The 20,690-nt window shown below is 41.3% G+C and overlaps 1 pseudogene; it reads right to left on the bottom strand.

The window, feature by feature from the left end:
* Positions 1-3,907: 3,907 nt before the first annotated feature.
* LOC133139048 (transmembrane protein 106C-like) lies at positions 3,908-10,053 on the bottom strand (annotated as a pseudogene).
* Between the last annotated feature and the right edge of the window lie 10,637 nt (positions 10,054-20,690).

The raw sequence follows: 20,690 nt of genomic DNA on the forward strand, positions 1-20,690 counted from the left end.
TTAACTTTGTAATAACATCAGTAGTTCTGAAAAGGGCAGTGGATTTTGTTGTTTCTTTTCAAGCTGTAGCTCAAGAATCAGTGTCCTAACCCAACATCCCCAAAACTGCTTTAAGAGGTGTTTGTTTGTGTCAGATGCTTTTCACCAGTATTCTGTAAAGTGTTCATGAACTTGGCAAAGAATTCATCACCGTCTTCCATTGTGGCGAAAGCTGAATCAAGAAGTTGAACAGAAGCCATGGGTGAAGCTCCAGGAATAGTCGCTTTAATGTCATAAGCTGGTGAAAGGATGCTTTCACATATCTTGCGTGTTCTGTGAAGATCAGGCACAGCTGGGTTTTGCAAGAGCAGTTCAACATTAGCACGCCATGTTTCATAATCTGTCTCATTAAAGTTCTCAGTTGTACTGGTGTGTTGCCATGAGTCACCACTCCACACAATGTGTTCTACTACAACTCGTTGAATGTCTGGAGGATTCAACCCACTGGTAGAGAGAGTGGTGGAGTAACAGGGGCTCTTTTTCAAGTGTCATAGGAACTAAATTGTTCTACACATCAGCCTGAGCTGGCTTTGGTCGATTCAGTCCAGAGGGTTCTGTTCTGCGATAAACAGCTAGGCCTACTGCCTCAGTAGGTTCATCTTCAGTTGTTTCAACAGTGATTGGGTCTGCTCTCTCTTGTAGCAATGGTTTTACTTATCTGTGCTAACATTTCTTTCTCCACTGCGCTTGGCTATAGTTCTCAGGTCATCGAGATAAGCTTGTGTTGCGTTTTCTCCTACCTTCTCAGTATAGACACTGCCAAAAGCTACTACATGATAGCAGACGTCAGGATCACTGCTTGCCCGTTGATTGTATGGCAAGAGGGGTTCAAGATCTCTCACAGCAGAGCCAAATTTACATTCCAATATTAAGGATTTCTGAGACTCTGAGAACTGGGGTTTAGTAAGGGGAATAAGTCTAGCAACTGAGCTATATTCCTTCAGAAAGTCTAATATTTCCTCATCTATCTTTGTTTCAGTTATGCAACAGATTACCACAGCATTTGGGATTTTGACACCTTTCTCCTCTACAACTTCCATTTTCTTCACTTTAAGGCTATAAATAAGTTAATGTTTCTTGGGTTTTTTTTTTTTAATTTTTTTAACAAGACTACTTTTGGTATGAAAAATTAGTTGTGTGCTTCAGAACTATCTTTATCTACGCTCCTAGCTGGCTCGCCATAATTATGTAACCCCTGCGTGAAGTGTACTCACCGTCACACTGATACTAATGACAATATAATAGTAACACTGCAGAAAACAACAATCTGTATCATAGGTCAACTCAGAAAATCTAGGGTTGCAGGAGCTAATAAGCGCACATACACACTTATTCAGTTATGTGAATTCACCTTTCAAAAAAAACAAATATCTTACCTCTGTTAAACACTAAACTGTTCAAACAATTCAGTAAACACAAAAACAATAATTCACTTTGTTTTTCTTTTCTTAATTTCAGTCTCTCAATTCCTTTCAGAAACTCAGTTCAACGATACTAGATTTCCAGCGTGAAAATCCGTTGATCTCATCGCACACGCATTGCTAAATGTTCTTCTCCTGGGAGACTCGCCATCTTGTTTTCCTTCGGTGAGACGTGGTCGTTGAATCCACACAATGAACTCGTGTAACTCAATCAATAAAATCACAATTTAAACTTGCGTTAACCCGTATCCCGGTTGATCTATAAGGAAGAAGTGTTAGTTCGCTCCCTCTTCAGTCACTGCAGAGCGTGAAACTACTTAGCTAGTTAGCTGGTTAGCTACTTTGCGTCGGTAGATTAGATTTTTATCACAAATACCAAAGTTCAGTTTTTCTTTCTTGGTTATTTCTGTCACCAACCAGTAAAACAGGTAGTTATACTGTACATTTCGTTTATAATTCTTTTCTGTTTCGTACTTATCTGTAATCTTTAATCATCTTTCTTTGCAGCTCGCATGAACACGTCTGGTACGCAGTTAACTCATTCTTCTTCGGTTTTTCTTTAGCTATCGGAGGTCGGTTATATTCTAGTTCCTTTTTTTTATCCGCAGGGTGGAGCTCTAACATGGCAAATTACACTAATCGTCATTTCAAAGCAGAAACACTAGGGGGTGTTTAAAGACAAATTTCGTTTTATGACATGATTATAAGAATGATCGTCTTTATATTTATTGACTTTATATCATTTTGACATGTTATTAGATATTTAGATACAATATCATAAGTTAGTTATCTTTGTAGTTGTATCTTTCAAGGTTAATGCATTTTAAACATGGGTTACATTTACTTTTCACACTTAAAGAGAAGCTAAGACGGAAATTAGCTTCTGGCATTTGAAGGGCGGGGAATCAATTTAACTGACATTAAATGATGAGGGGAAGACAAATGAGCATGCTCACCACTGTGTAAAAAGGATAATGATTGAACAAAACATTGACAGACATTGATTGACATACACACCCACTGGTACACAATGACATAAAATCTTCTGTGCCAGGGAGTGGATGGAAAAAAACTCAAGGCGTTAAAATACACAAGCATTACAATTTTAGAATTTCTTTTGCAATATATACTTCAAGAGATGGTATGGTTATGATGAATTGACTGAACTGAGGAAAAGGCTTGATTTCAGCTTGTCTTTAAACACCCCCTAGTGTCTCTGCTTTGAAAGGATGAGGTTGATTCAGGTCTCCATCTCCCACCCTCTCTCCCCCTTCCTGTGAAGAGTGTTTTTCAGGAGACATTATCCAGTCTGCAGTGTGACCTTTAACAGTGTGGACCCCCAAGACAGGAGGTGGGTGCGGAATCTGGCCCCGCACAGGAGAACCCAACACCAAATCTGGTCCCCACACAACAAAATGGAACCTAACTGAAGACCAAAGCTGGTCCTCACATATGACAACTGAATTCAACTCCCCACCATACCTGGTCCCCACACAACGAAACTGTACACAACACCAAACCTGGTTCAGTTAGGAATTACTGGTCCTCATGAATTCAATCATTTCTATGAGAAATTATCAGTCAGCATGTTTCAGACCAAAGTGGCCTGCTCCAATCAGAGATGCAGTGGGCGGGGCAAGAGACGAGTCACACCCAATCACCATCAATCTGCGGGGAGGGGGCTTGGGTGAAATGATTTTGATAACTAGATTACTATCCCAGATCCCCCCCCCCCCCCCTATTCACAATGCAGAGGATGTGTGAACTGCAATTGTACTGCATTTCTTATTCAGTCACTTGCCTAATCGGATGTAAATATGGCACAAGATTAGACTGGTCTGAAAACAGGCTGAGGGTAGAAGCCATCACAGTCATGAGAATGAGCCTCTGTACCAGTGTTTGAAATCAGGTTATTAGTTCCCTTTGCTTTGTTTAACGTACACATGCCGGATATGGCAGCTCTGCCAGCCTTTTCTGCATTTCTCCCCCGCCCCATGAGAACTATAGAGTGCCTTAGAAACAGCTCCTCCTTCACAAAATAAGCAACACCTTTTCATATTGAAAAAATACATCAAAATATAAGGTCCTAGTTTTGTGTAATGTGAAAATGCCAATGACCTGAATATATCCATTACTGCCCATACGTATGCGTATACATACAGTCCCAAATTTTTACTACTTGGTACACTATAAACTATCATACTGCACATAAGAATTACAAATGGAAGTTGATTTACTTACTTCTGAGGTAACGTAATTTAAATGCATTTCTTATTTTATGTTCCATATTTTAACACAGGCTTTTTCCAACCTAGCTCCAGGATCACAATTGTAAATAATCTCTCAGTTCAATTTGCCAACAATGCACTTTTCTTTTCTGAGAGGCATAAATGTGTCCCTGTTTAATGGTTTTTCATCAGGATCAGTGACAGCTCTGTAGGCGAGAAGACATTTTGATTCATTTATTGGGTTATGGGCAAACAGCATTGCGCTTTGATTGAATAGGTATTGCTGATGGCCAGTCCCTCAAAGAATACCTAAAAGTGACAGCCTCTTTAGGGCATTACCAAAATACGAGAACCTTTCCATCACAATAAATAGGAGCATGTGATCATTTGCACCATTACAACACCATTATCCCCCACCCCAAAATATGTGAATAAATGTCTATTAGAAATATATATTACTCTGTTGCTGGAAACGGACAGGAAATATTACAAAGTTAAGACAATTTGAATTCCTCAGTTAAACACGCACCCGTGTGTTCCGTTCTAATCCAAATTAGTAAAAAAAATATCCATCATCCTATATCTTTTACAAAATAATGCTGTACAACTAAATCTCCCACGAAAACAAAAAAGACAACAAAAAAAAACAGTACCCTTTCTAAGGTGCGCAAATCCCTCTCGTAACCACCCTCCACAGCAAACATAAAAAATACACCTCTCTTCTCAAAAGAACCCATTTTTCTCGCCAAAGAAAAAGTTGTTCATGAAAAACTTGCAGGCCAAAATGTCCAGGGCAGCTATATGTTCAAATGAGCAGTGAACACTAAGCCTGTGGTCAGATGAGGAGCGCACAGGTCTGGGAGAGCAGGAGTATGCCTGAGAGAAGAGGAGCAGGCATGATGGGAGAGGGATTTAATACACTGCAGTCTGAGACAGCACAACTCTGCCCCGTATGACAGTGCAAAAACAAAAGAGAAATAAAGAAACCCACGCAGCAAACCAAAGTGCGTTCCTGTCCATCACAGAACGCGGCCCCGGGCTCCCAGAGTGCTTTGCAGGCGAGGGGGGGTCGGGGGTCAGAGCAGCCAGGGGGTCTGGCGGACGGTGTAGTTGGCCCCGCAGTCGATGTAGCGGTACACCTCCAGGGTGTTCTGCGCGGTGCGTACCATGTACGAGGTCTTTACAGAGGTCCTGCCGGGTGGGGTGGGGGGGGGGGGGGGGGGGGGAGGAGAAAGGATGAACCAGGAAACATGCAACGGAAACAACGAGGAAGTAAAATAGAACAGGAAATAAGCATTTAAAAAAAGCGAGCGAAAGAGAGAGAGAGAGGTCAGGAAGCTGCAAAACGAAGTGAGAATAAAAAGTAATCAAAACTGTGGCTCAGAAACAGGAAGTGAGGGAAGTCATGTTACAGACTGGGAGGGGACTCACTGCATGAAGACCACAATGTTGTGCACTTTGATGCTGGCCATGGTACAGAACGCACTGCAGGGGAGAAGAGAGGAGAGACAGTGTTAGAGTCTGACCCTTCTCCTCATTTCTGCTCCCTTTACCAACACCAGAGTAGCTTTAACAAGGGGAATTGAATTGTTGGAAATTCCAATCAAGTGGTGGTACACTGCACGCATGTTAGCTACAACTCGCAGGGAAAAGGGACTCCTCTGTTCAGCAAAACATTCACAAACATCAGCATGACAAGCTGCGGCACATTTTGAATTTTGAGACAGTGTCTACTCTAAACAAACAAAATATTGGAACCTTGAGAGAGCAGTGGTCCCTGTGTTGTCCTGCCTCATTGCAAAAAGTGTAGAAGATCCAAATTATTGTTTTACCTTTTTCTTGCAGCTGACTGAATGCTCTAGCCAACTGGTATAGACATTGGAGTGATTCTGGGGAGTTTTGGTTCAAGACTAAAGCAATGGTATACAGTATGCCAGAGTACACAGTTGTGATTCCACCAGAGTCACTTGAAGGGCAAGTGACTGGCAATTTTAAACCCCTGAAGCAAATTCGGTTAAACCTAGGATGATCCGACTGCTACAGGTGGCCATTTTGTTTCATGACTGCACTTTGTGCTTTCTTACCGCTCGTATCTACAGTTTCACGATGCAAACTCAAAAAATGCCATGTTAAATACATTACTAGTGCCATTTTTACATGCACAGAAAATAATATGAACTTACTAAACATAAAACAGGCTCCCGCTGATCTCCATGTTCACAGTGAAGTTCATCTGCAGTGGTGACATAAATATGGATTAAAACAGCAGAACCACTTTCCCACACGGCACCAGCAGGCCGCAGTGTAGTGTAAATTAGTCAGTTATAGCACGCTAGGTTACATCTGCCCAGCACTTCTGACTCAGTGTGGCTTCAGTGGGGAGAAAGGGGCCCTGAGAACTCCCTCCAAAGGACAACCCATAAAGCACACCGGGCGAGGTGCGAACAGGGCAATGGATTCTCTTTAAAAGCATGAAAACTCTTCCTTAGTATGGTCCTAGTATGGATAGTTGCCCACTGCGCGCAAGGTAGCTGCACTGTGCATGAGGTAGCTGTACTGCACTGGGAGTGGGTAGCTGCACTGCACTGTGAGTGGGTAGCTGCACTGCACTGTGAGTGGGTAGCTGCACTGCACTGTGAGTGAGGTAGCTGCGCTGCACTGCACTGCGAGTGAGGTAGCTGCGCTGCACTGCACTGCGAGTGAGGTAGCTGCACTGCGCGTGAGGTAGTTGCGACATGTGTGAGGTTCCTGAGCAGGGCGCTTGCTGACCTGTCTCTGGCTGAGGGGCAGAATGCTGATGACGTTATCCAGCTGTTGCGTGCCAATGACCGTGTTCATGTACAGCACCTGGCAGCTCACACTATCCACCAGCGCTGTGAAGAAGTTGGAGTTGCTGATGTTCAAGGTGCTCTGAAAACAGACCAGGCATGAGAAACAGTCAGAATTCCGAAACAGTTAGAACAGAGAGGTAGAGGGATAGAAGTCTGCTCACGGTCATGTTGATGATGACTTTGCTGTTGTTGCGGTCGAAGAGGACGGTCACGGTGCGTTATACCATCGTCCTCGATCAGCAAGGAGCGTGGGAACATGAAGAAGGCCAACAGCGAAGAGGCCAGCAGGCACAGCACCACGGACAGGACCACATACAGCTTCCTGCAGCAGAAACACCCACACTCATCACACCCACCCTGCTGCACATCATTATCATCACTCATACTGCTGCACATCGTTACCATCACTCACACTGCTGCCACATCGTTACCATCACTCACACCCTCAGTGCTGTGCATCATTACCCTCACTCACACTGCTGTACATCTCCTCTCTCTCTCTCTCTCTCTCTCTCTCTCTCTCTCTCTCTCTCTCTCTCTCTCTCTCTCTCTCTCTATCTCTCTCTCTCTCCTCTCTCTCTCTCTCTCTCTCTCTCTCTCTCTCTCTCTCTCTCTCTCTCTCTCTCCTCTCTCTCTCTCTCTCTCTCTCTCTCTCTCTCTCTCTCTCTCTCAAATCCGTTTTTGTAACCGGTTACCATCCCATTTTTTAAACGGCTGACCCATTACCCAATACTGCTTTTGACCGCTAAGGGTCATAAAAAAAAAAATATGTTATACAATTCAATATTTACATTTACATTGGTCAAACGAGTATTGACCACAACTCTTGGTCAATACTAAATACAGAGGTCCGTCACTCAGGAATACCTGTCCTCTCTCCATCATTGTCAGTATTCAAGCTTAACATGAAAAAACACCTGTGTCATAGTTAAGGTGCTCAGTATGTATGCATGTGCTACGTGTCTGTTTACTCTTATTTATTTGTATTATTATCACTGTTATTATGAATTTCCTATTTTCTTTTCTTATAAGCCCGTTGGGGTTTTTACCCTTCCAGCACAATTTCTGTTATGCTTGTTTTCTTTTTTGTATACTTGGTATTATTTCCTTTGTGCTAATAAACATAATTTTAAAAAATTGTGCAGTGTAACCTCACAGTTGCAGAAATCGCTGTAGTTTATGTCCACTGGTCGATTGTGTGTAATTCTTTTTAATGCATTAGTTAAAATGATAATTCTTCATGTTTTCATCCCTCGTCCCTATGGCTTCAGCCTGAAGGACTTGATTGGCATGTAATTTATAAATATGCTGCTGTGAACAACTTTGTAACTGACCAGGTTGTGCACTCAGTTCCGTGGTCGCGCAATATTTGGCTGATAGAATATAACACCGGGTCTATTTTACCATAGGCGACTGGTCTAATGATTTTACTTTCCTGCCAATACAAGTCCCTGTACAATTTGATATATTTTTATGTAATGCTAAACTTTTTATTTTATATGCCAATGCATTTTATATGGTGCGGGACAATCGTGGCGGTGAGATTAATGTGTCCATTTTTATTTTAAACTGGACTTACCATTTCACCTTCAGAAAAAAAGAAAGAAAAAAAAAACAAAAAAAAAAAAAAACTTATCGGTTATCAATTTTTTGTAACAGTTTACAAATCAGTTTCAGTTAACCGGTTAACTGTTCACACCCCTAACACACACACACATACACACACCCAGTACTTTATAAAAATGGTCTGACAATTTAGAAGCAAAAATTCCAACACACTGCAAAGTTCAGTTACCCTATAGACCTTCCTCACAGCAATAGAGACATTAAAAAGTAGCAGAATGTTGGTCAGGCATAACTTACACGGATGAAGGTGTAAATTATCTTTGTCTGGTTCTGACTTGCTCTGGTCAGAGAGAACTTATGCCGCTCAGGGTGTAGCTTATGTTGGTCAGGGTGAAATTTATGTTAGTCAGTATATAACTTACGTTCTCTGGGGCTGCAGCCTCTGATCATTATAGGGAATCAGTGCCACCAGCTGGTTCACCTGGTCTGGAAGACAGTGACCACAAAATGAAAAACAGCACTTCCAAAGGGCTATCGCAAATACTATTCATTTGTTTGCCACAAGTGAATTTCAATAACAATCACACATTACCACAAGTATGCATGCAGGGAGAGTACAAAATAATTATTCATTCCAGCTAAATTATATTTAAATTAATGTAAAGTATACATCTATCTTCCTGTTTTCATTAAGTACATACTGTGTTTCTAAAGGCTGTTTTATTACTTTACATTGAATGATTGAGAGAATTACCCAAATCAAAACACAGTGTTAATTTGATGAGAAGGTATCAACAATACGTAAAGTTAGACAGCTAACGGCGGTCCAGCTGTCTGAAATCAGTCTTTTCTTTAGGTAGGCTCACCCGAAGGTATTCTGCCGGTGCCTTGACATGTCGGGCACGTAATGCTGTCCGGGCCCGTGAACTCCACGTACGCAAACTGCGCGATCTCCTCCTGCCGGTCCCGGCAATCCAGAGAGTCGTCATTTCTCGGGTCACCCCTACGCCGCCCCCTACCCTCGGTCTTTGGAAGGGGCAGGAGGCTGCAATCTCTCTGGGACCAATGTGTTCCCATGGCCCGTGCGCAATCCAGCTGGCCCCTCCAGGACCAGCGCCTGCAGCAGTGAGTAAACGGGCAGGTTTACTCACAAAGAACAATTCAGGGAACTTTCTACGTGTGAGGCAGCGTGGCACACCTGCAAAAAATCCACATGACTCCCAGATATTTTTTATTATCGCTAACTTTACGGAAAACGTAACTTAACGGATAAGGTTTGCTACCTGCCGGGTGATGGTGGTTAGCCTACTCGCCAATTAGATTAGACTACGGTATGTATAATACCGAATGAGACAGCGTTTGCTTGGTAGCAGTTGTTAAGCTTAAGTTATAATAGCCGATATGGCCATACTTTGAAAGTTGGTGTAACGTTACCTCTAGCCATAACACGCACAAATGATTTATATTATCTAGCCGGTTTTGAAAAGCTAGTTCGCCAAACAACATTTAGCTAGCTAAGCAAATTAGCTTGTGTTATCCGCTCTGGGCACCTAGCTAACAAGAAAGAGTGACATTAAGTTAAGCCAAAGAAACCAGGAAGCCTAGTTATTGGTAGCCTAGCAAGCCAGTAGTTTACCGAACTGTTACCCGTTCACTCGTTCGTTACCAAAAAGGCAGTGATGAAACAAATCGCTGTGAGCAAAACTGGTTCTCAATTGAAAGCACCATTGGTGATATGCTGCTAGCTGGTTAGCCAACTAAATTCATTAGCTGACTTCACGAATTATCGATAACGTTACTGGCTGGCTTACCTGTATGTAATGTGAGTCTTCGGTTAGAACCACAAGGACTGTGACAAACGTTCTGCGGTCCTTTTCTTCGGTTAAAATGATACGTTCTCTTCCTCGGACAGGCCGGTGACATGTTTGCGCAGTGTCCATGTTTTTATGTGTTGCTCTCTCTTGCCTGGGTACGCCACTTCCGGAGACTCAACAGTTCATTGCGCGGTTTGTTTGCTTTTGCTAAAAGGCTTGGACGTTGTATGTTTTAGGCATCGATCATCAAATTACGGGCCTCAAAGGCTGAGTACTATTGTTTTTCTACCCTCTCTTTACCTTGGGAGTAAGGTGTAAAGACAGTTTGGCCAAACCTAAGCGCTAATTCAGTTAATTCCCTGAAATAAAATAAAACCAGGGTTGGATTTGGATTTGAGGGCCAGATTTGATGACCCCTGTTTTATTTGGCTGTCTTGCATGTCCCCACAAAAAATATTAGTGACATTGTGACTTTGAATAACTTGGACTGAATTAATGAATTAATTCATTAATTCCACTGATTTGTCAGGCATAACCTAATGAGCGATGCGCATGGACTACGCAGAGCAAGTTCAGTCACTGAACTCTACTGTCCAATAGCCAGCCTCAGCAGTCACATACACGCGTTTCCAAAATCAACAATTCAATCAGTATCTCATACTCATCCAATCATGTGCACACATCACCTTTCTGAAACCAAGTCAGACCTCCCCTGGCTGCTCTTTGCCTGTGCTGCTTCTGCATGCTTGCTTGTGAAGTTGACTGCACAAATTTCCCTCATTCTCCACCACCCCAGCTACCACCTGTTGTTTGGATCTGCTTCTAGGTACTCAGGGTATTCCGGTTTCCGGTATTCCAATGTTGGGGCAATTTGTCATAATTAGTACATGGTTATATCCAGCAGCACAGGGTTTTGTGGTATTAACTGAATGGTTTATTTGAATGGCTGGGGCAATAGTGGTAATTAGTGAATCTTTATTCCCAATGATGGGGACAGTTGTAATGAATGAATGTCATTTCTCTTGGGTATCAGGGGGGAAGAGGCAGGAACATAACCAACCCTGTGAAGATCAGAATGTGCTGTCAGTATTGGGTGGTTTTTGGCCAGACCAGTACTCAATTTCTGTGTCCATTAATGGAGGAAAAACAGAAAAGTGTCACAGTGTGAGTTCTGGCCTGAACATAGAAGGCCAAGTTCACACAATGGGACAGATTTGCAAGTGTTTGTGTATTGTGTATTTTTTCAGGAGACGGTAGAATTAAAATCTGTTCAGTTCATACAGTGACAGACATTTATTCACTGCTGGCTGATGCAATGTGATTGTCGCATTTGTTGGTTAACATTAATTGAGGGACTTTTACTGGCAAGAAAATTGTCACATTATTTTAAGGGAATAGGGAGAGTGGAAACTGGGGTAAGGAACAGGATGGGAGTTAAATGACAAATGAAGATTAAAATAGCCTGAAACAGTCTGTCCATGTAATTGGATTTGTGAGTACATTGGACCTGATGACAAATAATGGAGGTTTGGATGGATAGTGTAAATTGATATTTTATAAATAAGAACACTACATTAGGTTACAACTTATCAAAGAAATGATAACGATAATGAACAGCAAGCAGGTTATGTGGTGGATGACTGGTGGTTTCTGAATTGTGAGATAAAGGAAATGTTACACTCTGTGTGTTTAATGAAAGTCTAAAATATTATTTTATTTTTGAATGTCCCTGTAGTGTATGTTTGAGCAGAGTAGAATGTATGTTTCTTGAGATTAAGACCACAGACTCATAGTCCCCTACACTAAATGACTTGCCAGGTCTTAGGAGGACATTATTGTTGAATAATAATAGACATTATTATGTTGCAAATTAGCAGCAATAAAGGTGAAGTTACAATGAGTGAACAAACCATCAGTTAAAATCAAGGAAGTTTGCGAGGCCACTAAAAAAAGCCATAAAAAGGACAGGAAAAAGTGTGGTTCTCTTTCAATTTTATTGAGCTTTTTCAATTAAATACAAGCATTTTAATTCATTTATTGAAATTGTTAAATTTGGAAAAAACACAGAACTCTGTGGACTGAAAAGAGAACACTTGCATATGGCCAATTTGTGTGTATTATGATAAATACCAAGTAATTGTAAATCAAAGGCACGTTTACGTTGTGATTAGCTTAAATGGACGACCCTAAAATACCATATGGAATTTCAGCTATTTAGCCAAAAAAAAGAAAAAAGCTTCTCTGGAGCAGTGACTGAAGTTCTGTTAATGGAAGTACAAGTCAAAAACATCTTTTATCTTGTAGTGTAAACAGTGAATTGTCAGAGCTGGGGAAGACTAAAACCTGGCAATACATAGCCTAGTTGTTGTAAACTCTTTCTCAAGTAACACACACGTACTTTCCTTCCCACAGCCTGGAAGGTTGCAGTTTCAGGTCCACCAACCACAGATTATTACTTCACTGGCATCTTTTCTTTAATGTGTTTTTATTAAATGTATCTGTATCTATGTTACTGTGCTGGCTAGTTTGCTAGCTAGTTACTGAACTCGTAAGGGTCTTGTTGTCTTGATATTCACCAGTGGTGCAGCTTTTTCAGGTAAGGTCTTCCTTCTAACACACCAACCACAGGTTTTGATTTTCTGCTCCACATCAAAAGCCATCTTAGGCAAATAAAAGTGATTCCGGACTAAATTAAGGGTACGATCAATGCCCATGTCGTCATGCAGACACTAACACATCAGTTCGGAGCTTCTCGGGTAAGACAAGAAGGTAAGTAGTTTGATCTCCGGTTATCCTTTTCCTGTAGAGAATGCCGTCTTGTAGCTCTAGACAATCCACCTCTCTGAGAAGGTAAGGTTGTCTGGGAAGTGCTTTTCTCACTGAAGAGGATGGTTTTCCCCCAGTTTCTATCTGTACAATAACTTGCCTGATACATGGATCAGCTGATTGCAAGTTCTTGATTTCAGCACAAGACAGATGAGAAATTAATGGTAATCCACCACACTGTTCTTCTTGTGTGTAACTGTCAGGTATAGCACTTGGATGCATTGTCAATGATCCAACATAGGCCATGTCAACATCAGCAGCAGGTTCGGTCAATTTGATGGGACGACTCACAAATAGCTTGAACTACATCAGCGCTAACTTCTCCTGGATCACTGGGTGTACTAGATGACCTTCGGTGAACTTCACACGTTCTTGTTCTTTCTGGGATGTGACATTGTTCGATGGTTGTCGGAATAAAGCATCAGCATGGTTGTTCAGTTTTCCAGCTTGGTATTGCAACTTGAAATTATATGTCAACAAAGCGACTGGTTGCATCAAATCTTGTGAGGGAAAGTACAAAAGGGATTGTTACTTGTTACTACAGTAAATTAACTGCTGTAAACATAACCATGAAACTTTTGAGTTACAGCCCATTTAAGGGTTAAAAACTCTAGTTTGTGGGCAGGGTATCTGGATTCACTATGTGAATGTCCTCTACTAGCATAGGCAACGACTTTCAGGTGGCCGTCTTGTTCTTGATAGAGTGCAGCGCCTAACCCAGCCATGCTTGCGTCTGTATCTAAAGTGTATGGCAGCTGTGGATTAGAAAAGCCAACACTGGAGCAGTTGTCAGGTCAAATGAGTCTTGATATGCTGTAATCCACCTTCCACCAAATGTCTCTTTGGGGTTGCGATATTGCCCATCATTCTTGACCTTTGAATTCTTCCTAGTAGGTGAATATCTGGAAATGAAGTAATTGAGCAGCCTTACTTTGCGTGAAAAGTCCTTTATAAATCTTCGGAAATAACTGATGAATCCAAGAAAAGATTTCAACTCTTTCAGGTTTCTGGGGATTGACCAAGTCTCAACAGTGGCCATCTTGTCAGTCAGTTTGAACTTGGTGTGACACTATGTGGCCCAAGTATTTGACTGATGCTTGTGCACAGACACATTTCTCCCAGGCTAGCTTTAGGCTATATTCTCTGAGCCTATTCAGGACCCTCATAAGCCTATCTTCATGTTCATCCAAGTCTTTCGAGAATACAATGATGTCATCTATGAAGACATGCATTTCTCCATAATTCGCTTAATTATGCTTGGTGCATTTGTAATTCCTTGTGGCATCATGTCAAATTCGTAAAATCCGAGAGGGCACACAAATGCTTTCTTGGGCTTGTCTACTTCTTTAACTTCTATCTGGTAGTAGCCGGATTTTAGGTCAAGTACTGAAAACCATTTAGATCCTGTTAAAGCCATAAAAGCATCTTCAATTTCCGAAGTGCATAGGCACCCTTTATCTTCTGCTGATTTCATTTTCTGTAGTCTATACACAAGCGGACATCTCCATTCTTCTTTCTTACCTTGCCAATTGCCGAAGAAAAGGGAGATTCAGACTCTCTGATCACTCCTGCGCTAAGCAGTTCTTGGAGATGCTTTCTAACAGCTTCTCTGTCCTCAGGATTTATAGGTCTAGCGCGGTGCTTAATTGGCGTTTCGTCTGCAAGGGTGATTCTGTGTTTCACTTTTCCAGTACATCCAAAGTCCAACGGATGCTGGGAGAATATAACAGGCATGCTCTGTAATTTCTTTGTAAGTCTATTCTTCCACTTGAGTGGAACAGAAGAATCACCAAAGTTGAATTCTTGACTTAAAGTATGAATGGGTTCAGATTCACAAGAAGTGCTTATCTGAGGCTCTTTGGGAAGTACAGCCTGTACTGAATTTAGTTCAGCTGTAACACTTCTTGAAGGGATTGTGACATCATGGGCTGAGGTACTGGAAATCACTATAGGTAAGTGACAGTATTTTGTATCACCAAGAGTGACGACAAGTCTTTACTATTAGTCCTAGGGGGAAGATGACGGATGTTCAACAACGGCCCATTTGTCAGAATGCGTTTCTCAGACGGTGACTGACCCACATAAAATCAGACTCTGCCACCCTGGGGTCCTTCCCCGGTACTCTCACCAGCCCCACTTTTCCCTGAGTGGTCCATCTTTGTAGCATTTGCAAGATTTTTAGGACTTGCTTGTATCCAAACTCTCTGACAATTTTGCACTTTGGAGTATCTTAGTACAGCTCATTAAGCGTATTCATGCCAATCAACATCATAGGCTTTGAGTGATGCAATATACCTGTAACTATCAAGGCTAGAGTAGACACTTCCATGTCAACACCTGCAAAGTCTCTTGGGAATGTAATGGTGACTTCATATCCAAGGTATGGAACAGTTTGCCCATTAGCGCCTTCAACTTCCAACATGTTGTCCAGAGTGTGAATGAGCTGTTCTGATCATAGTAGGATTTTGGGATGGTGGTGACCTGTGATCCCGTATCCAGCAAACCGTTACATTTTCTTCCTGCTATTTGTATTTGAGCGGAACACTTTGTGCCAACTAATCCATTGGGTAGGCTGACAGTGTGCTGTCTGGGCTTTGATTCAGCGAGCAGGATCTTGGTGTGGTTAAGACATTCTTTGTTAACATCAGTCCCTGTTTGTCCCCTAACAGTAACTGCTCCTAGTTTAAAGAATGTCTAGGAATACTATTGCATGATTCCCACTCAGACTGTCTCTTCTCTAGCTCTTTCTTCTTCTTGGCTGCTAATGCAGGATTATGGTCATTTTCACAGGAAGTGGTGATGTGGCCGTCCTCACCACTTTTGAAACAGTATCAGGGTCAGGGTTTGACACTTTACGGTTTGTCTTCAGTTCTTCCTTCTGTCTTGATTTGACCACAGCTTGGTTAGAGCTAGCTTCTGTCTTTGTCTGGTTTGCAGTCAGAGTTGCAAGTTGACTTTTGAGCTCGGCTATTTATTTTGTCAGCTGAGACGTAACTGAACTAACGCTGCTGACATCTTGTTAGTCACATGCTGAAGGTGACTGTATTACAGCACGTTGCTAAGTGCCATTTCATGCGTTCATTCTTAGAAGAATGCTCGTCTTCTTAACTTCGTAATAACATCAGTAGTTCTGAAAAGGGCAGTGGATTTTGTTGTTTCTGTTCAAGCTGTAGCTCAAGAATCAGTGTCCTATCCCAACATCCCCTACAAAACTGCTTTAAGAGGTGTTTGTTTGTGTCAGATGCTTTTCACCAGTATTCTGTAAAGTATTCATGAACTTGGCAACCAATTCATCACCGTCTTCTATTGTGGCAAAATCTGAATCAAGAAGTTTAACCGAAGCCATGGGTGAAGCACCAGGAATAATCTTCATTTAATGATGTCAAAAGTTAGAGGAAGGGTCCTGGGTTCGAATTCCAGTTGGCCGGGGCCTCTCTGTGTGGAGTTTGCATGTTCTCCGTGTTCATGTGGGTACTCCAGTTTCCTCCCACAGTCCAAAGACATGCAGGTTAGGCTGATTGGGTAGTCTAAATTGCCCGTGGGTATGAGTGTGTGAGTGAATGGTGTGTACGCCCTGTGATGGACTGCCGACTGAATACCAGGGTGTATTCCTGCCTTTCACCCAATGTATGCTGGGATAGGCATAGGATAAGCAGCTTAAGATAATGGATGGGGGCGACAAGGCTCAGGCAGTAAGAGCAGTTGTCTGGCAGTCGGGAGGGTTGTGTCAAAGTGTCCCTGAGCAAGACACCTAACCCCAAAATGCTCCTGATGAGCTGGTCGGTGCCTTGCATGGCTGCCAATCAACGTTGGTGTGTGAGTGTGTGTATGAATGAGTAGATGAGAAGCATCAATTGTACAGCGCTTTGGATAAAGGCGCTATTATAAATGCCAACCATGCTCTGTGACAATCAGACACAGCTGGGTCTTGCAAGAGCAGTTCAACACTAGCACTCCATGTTTTATAATCTGTTTCACTTGGTGGACAAGGGGAAAGTTATCAGTCGTACTGGTGGATCGAGTCATTAGGTCCTTACTCCACACAATGTGTTCTACTACTACTCGTTGAATGTCTGGAGGATTCAACTCACTGGGAGAGTGGTGGATTAACAGGGGCTCTTTTTTCAAGTGTCATAGGCTGAACTGGTTTTGGTCAATTCAGCCCCAGGGGGTTCTGTTCTGGTGTAAACAGCTAGCCTATTGCCTCAGTAGGTTCATCCTCAGTTGTTTCAACAGTGATTGGGTCTGCTCTCTCTCTCTGTTGTAGCAACGGTTTACTTATCTGTGCTAACATTTCTTTCTGGACTTCTTCGTAAGTATAGTAACTATAGCTTGGCTATAGTTCTCAGGTCAAGATAAGTTTGGGTTGTGTCTCCTACCTTCTGTGTCTCCTGCCTAAAGCTAGTATATGATAGCAAACATCAGGATCACTGCTTGTCCGTTGATTGTATGGCAAGAGGGGTTCAAGATCTCACACAGCAGAGCCAAATTTACATTCCAATATTAAGGATTTCTGAGACTCTGAACTGGGGTTAGTAAGGGGAATGTCTAGCAACTGACCCATATTCCTTCAGAAAGTCTAATATTTCTTCATCTATCTTTGTTTCAGTTATGCAACGGATTAACACAGCATTTTGATTTTGACACCTTTCTCCTCTACAACTTCCATTTTCTTCGCTTTAAGGTTTTAAATTTAAAAAAATAATAAAAAAACGTTTTAGTGAACAAGACAACTTTTGGTATACTAAATACTAGTTAGTGTGTGCTTCAAAATGTGCTTCCAAATCAGAAGATTTAGCTAATAAAACACACACACACACACACTTATTATATAACGTGAATTCACCTTTCAAACAAAAATAACACTAAACAGTTTTAAAAAATTCAGTCAACACATAAACAATAATTCACTTTGTTTCTTTTCTCAATTTCAGTCTCTCAATTTACTCAGTTCCTTTCAATAACTCAGTTCAAGGACACTAGATTTCCAGTGTGAAAAGCCGTTGATCGCACACGCATAGCTGAATGTTCTTCTCGTGGAAGGCTATCTTGTTTTCCTTCGGTGAAACGTGGTCGTTGAATCCACACAATGAACTCGTCGAACTCAATCAATAAAATCACAATTTAAACTTGCGGTATCCCTAATAGATCAACCGGAAAAATTGTTAGTTCGTTGACTCTTAAGAGTCACCGCAGAGCGTGAAGCTACTTAGCTTCTTAGCCGGTTAGCTACTTTCCGTCGGTATATTTGTTTTTTATCACAAATATAAAAGTTGAGTTTTTAGGTTATTTCTATCACCAATCGGTAAAACGGGTAGTTATACTGTATATTTTGGTTATAATTCGCTTCTGTTTCGTACTTATCTGTAATCTTTAATCATCTTTATTTGCAGCTCGCATGAACACGCCTGGCGCGCAGCTAACTCAGTCTTTTTCTTTTTTTAGCTGCCGGAGGTCTGTTCTATTCTAGTTTTTTATCCACAGGGTGGAGCTCTAACATGGCATATGACCCTAACCGGCATTTCCTTCAGCAATCTTATTTGGTTATATAACATTGATTATTATAAGAACGATTATTTTATTTATTATCCTTTATTTATATTTATTGACTTTTTGACATGTGTTATTAGATATTTAGATAAAATCTAATATGTTGGTTATCTTTCTAGTTCTACAGGTTAATGCAGTTCAACCTTGGTTACATTTACTATCACACTTAAAGACAAGCTAAAAGGGCGGGGAGTCAATTTAACTGACATTAAATGATGAGGGGAAGACAAATGAGGATGTGCACCACTGCGTAAAAAGGATAATGATTGGAGGGGAATAAAACATTGACAGACATTGATTGACACACTGGTACACAATGACGTAAAAAAATAAATAAAAAAAGGTTTTAAAATACACAAGTATTACAATTTAATAATTTATTTTGCAATATATACTTTAAGAGATGGTATGGTTATGGTGAATTGACTAAACTGAGGAAAAATTTTGATTATAGCTTGTCTTTAAACACCCCCCAGTATCTCTGCTTTGAAAGGATGAGGTTGATTCAGGTCTCCATCTCCCTCCCTCTCTCCCGAGTTTTTCAGGAGACATTATCCAGTCTGCAGTGTGACCTTTAGCAGTGTGGACCCCCAAGACAGGAGGTGGGTGCGGAATCTGGCGCCACACACCAGAACCTAGCACCAAATCTGGTCCCCACACGACAAAATGGAACCTAACTCAACACCAAAGCTGGTCCTCAGATATGATGAAACCAAATCCAACTCACCACCATACCAGTCCCCACACAATGAAACAGAACATATCTCAACACCAAATCTGATCCTTAGATATGACATTACCAAATTCAACTCCCCATAAAACCTGGCCCCCACACAACAAAACTGTACATAACTTCTAAACCTGGTCCCCACACATGACAAAAAACCCAACCCAACACCAAACCTGGTTCAGTTAGGAATTACTGGTCCTTATTAATTCTATCATTTCTATGAGAAATTATCTGTCAGCATTTTCATGCTTGAAACTCTTCATCAATCCATCGAATCCGCAACTCACATGGCAGCATATTATTTTTAATAACAAAAAACTGTTCTGCTTTTCTTAATATTTCTAATATAAACTCTGCTCTATAACTACATAAGCTTTAGTTTAGAGTATTTACAGAATGGCGCACATGAACGGCAAGTGTTTTACAGTTGAATATATTTTTGTGATCAAATGTTTTTTTTATTCAACAAAAAGTCTCAAACAGAACATTCAACAGTCAATTTTTATACTTTCAAGCTATAATCAGTCATAATTTGTAAGCTTCCTGTATTTGTAAATGTATAAGTGGATGTTTTAATTGTTGATAGAAACACACTTGCGTCTCTGACAGCTTTAATATATTTTTGATCTTTTGTATGTAGTAATATATTTTCTCACATGCAGCTGCCTCTAAACATGTAAGAAATTAAAATTAATGTTTATAATAAATTTTCAGGTACATTTAACCCCCAAGCGCAAACCGAAAGGCTTGTTTACCAATTTAATATGATGAGAAACATAAATCCAAGTATATGTGGGAATTGGTGTTTCATGCAGGAGTGGAAGACATAAAAAATCTGAACTGGAATTTGTCAAATTTTCATTTTATTTTTCTTATCAACAACCCTCTCCCCAACCCCCCCCCCAAAAAACTTGGCACACAGGTGAGGAAACATACTGCTGAAATGAAAGGAGAAAAATTCCAATTTACAAGTTGGGAATTTAAAGGCAAATTAAATTCCCTCCTCCTACCAGATAGACTTAAAGCAACAGTTCAGAGTAGCCTAGGTTCCAGTCATGTCAACTGCACCTAGGAGACCCCATCAGACTCTTGAAGAACTGTTTTAAACATATACGTCTGTGGAATTGGTACAGCACATTGACTTAGAGATGTAGACCATGGTGCACTTTCAGTGGCCAGGGGACCTCAGCCCTGGCATCAGAGCTTAAGGGCCTGGGCATACATTATACTAATTCCCCAAATACCTGAAGGAATGGTGCAATTTCAGCAGGCCCCAATTCAAACAAACCGCAATGCGGATTATCAATAATGCACCATTAACAAAATTCAACCTCCTGTGTCTCATTAAATACAGCAGCCTACCCCCACATCCATTCCTGTGCAGGAAAACAAAAAGGTAATTCAAGGGCAATATGGTTAGATTTCACTTCACGTCTAATAACACTAGAGTCAGGGCAGCATAGTAGAGCTCCTCAGCCTGGTTAGATACAGATATTAAGATATTGCCAAGTGGGTTCTGACCGAGCTGGCCGGCTCTGGAGGAGTAGTCACGAGACGCCTGGTGCTCACCTAGCCGACAACGGCAAGTGACCTAACCTCCGAATAAACAGATCAGTCCAAATCACGCACAGACTGAAAGACAATAAAAACGTTCATCAATTCAGCTGGTCTTAGAATGTCAGAAT

This window comes from Conger conger, chromosome 10, assembly GCF_963514075.1.
Source record: "Conger conger chromosome 10, fConCon1.1, whole genome shotgun sequence".
In the NCBI taxonomy this organism is placed as follows: Eukaryota; Metazoa; Chordata; class Actinopteri; order Anguilliformes; family Congridae; genus Conger; species Conger conger.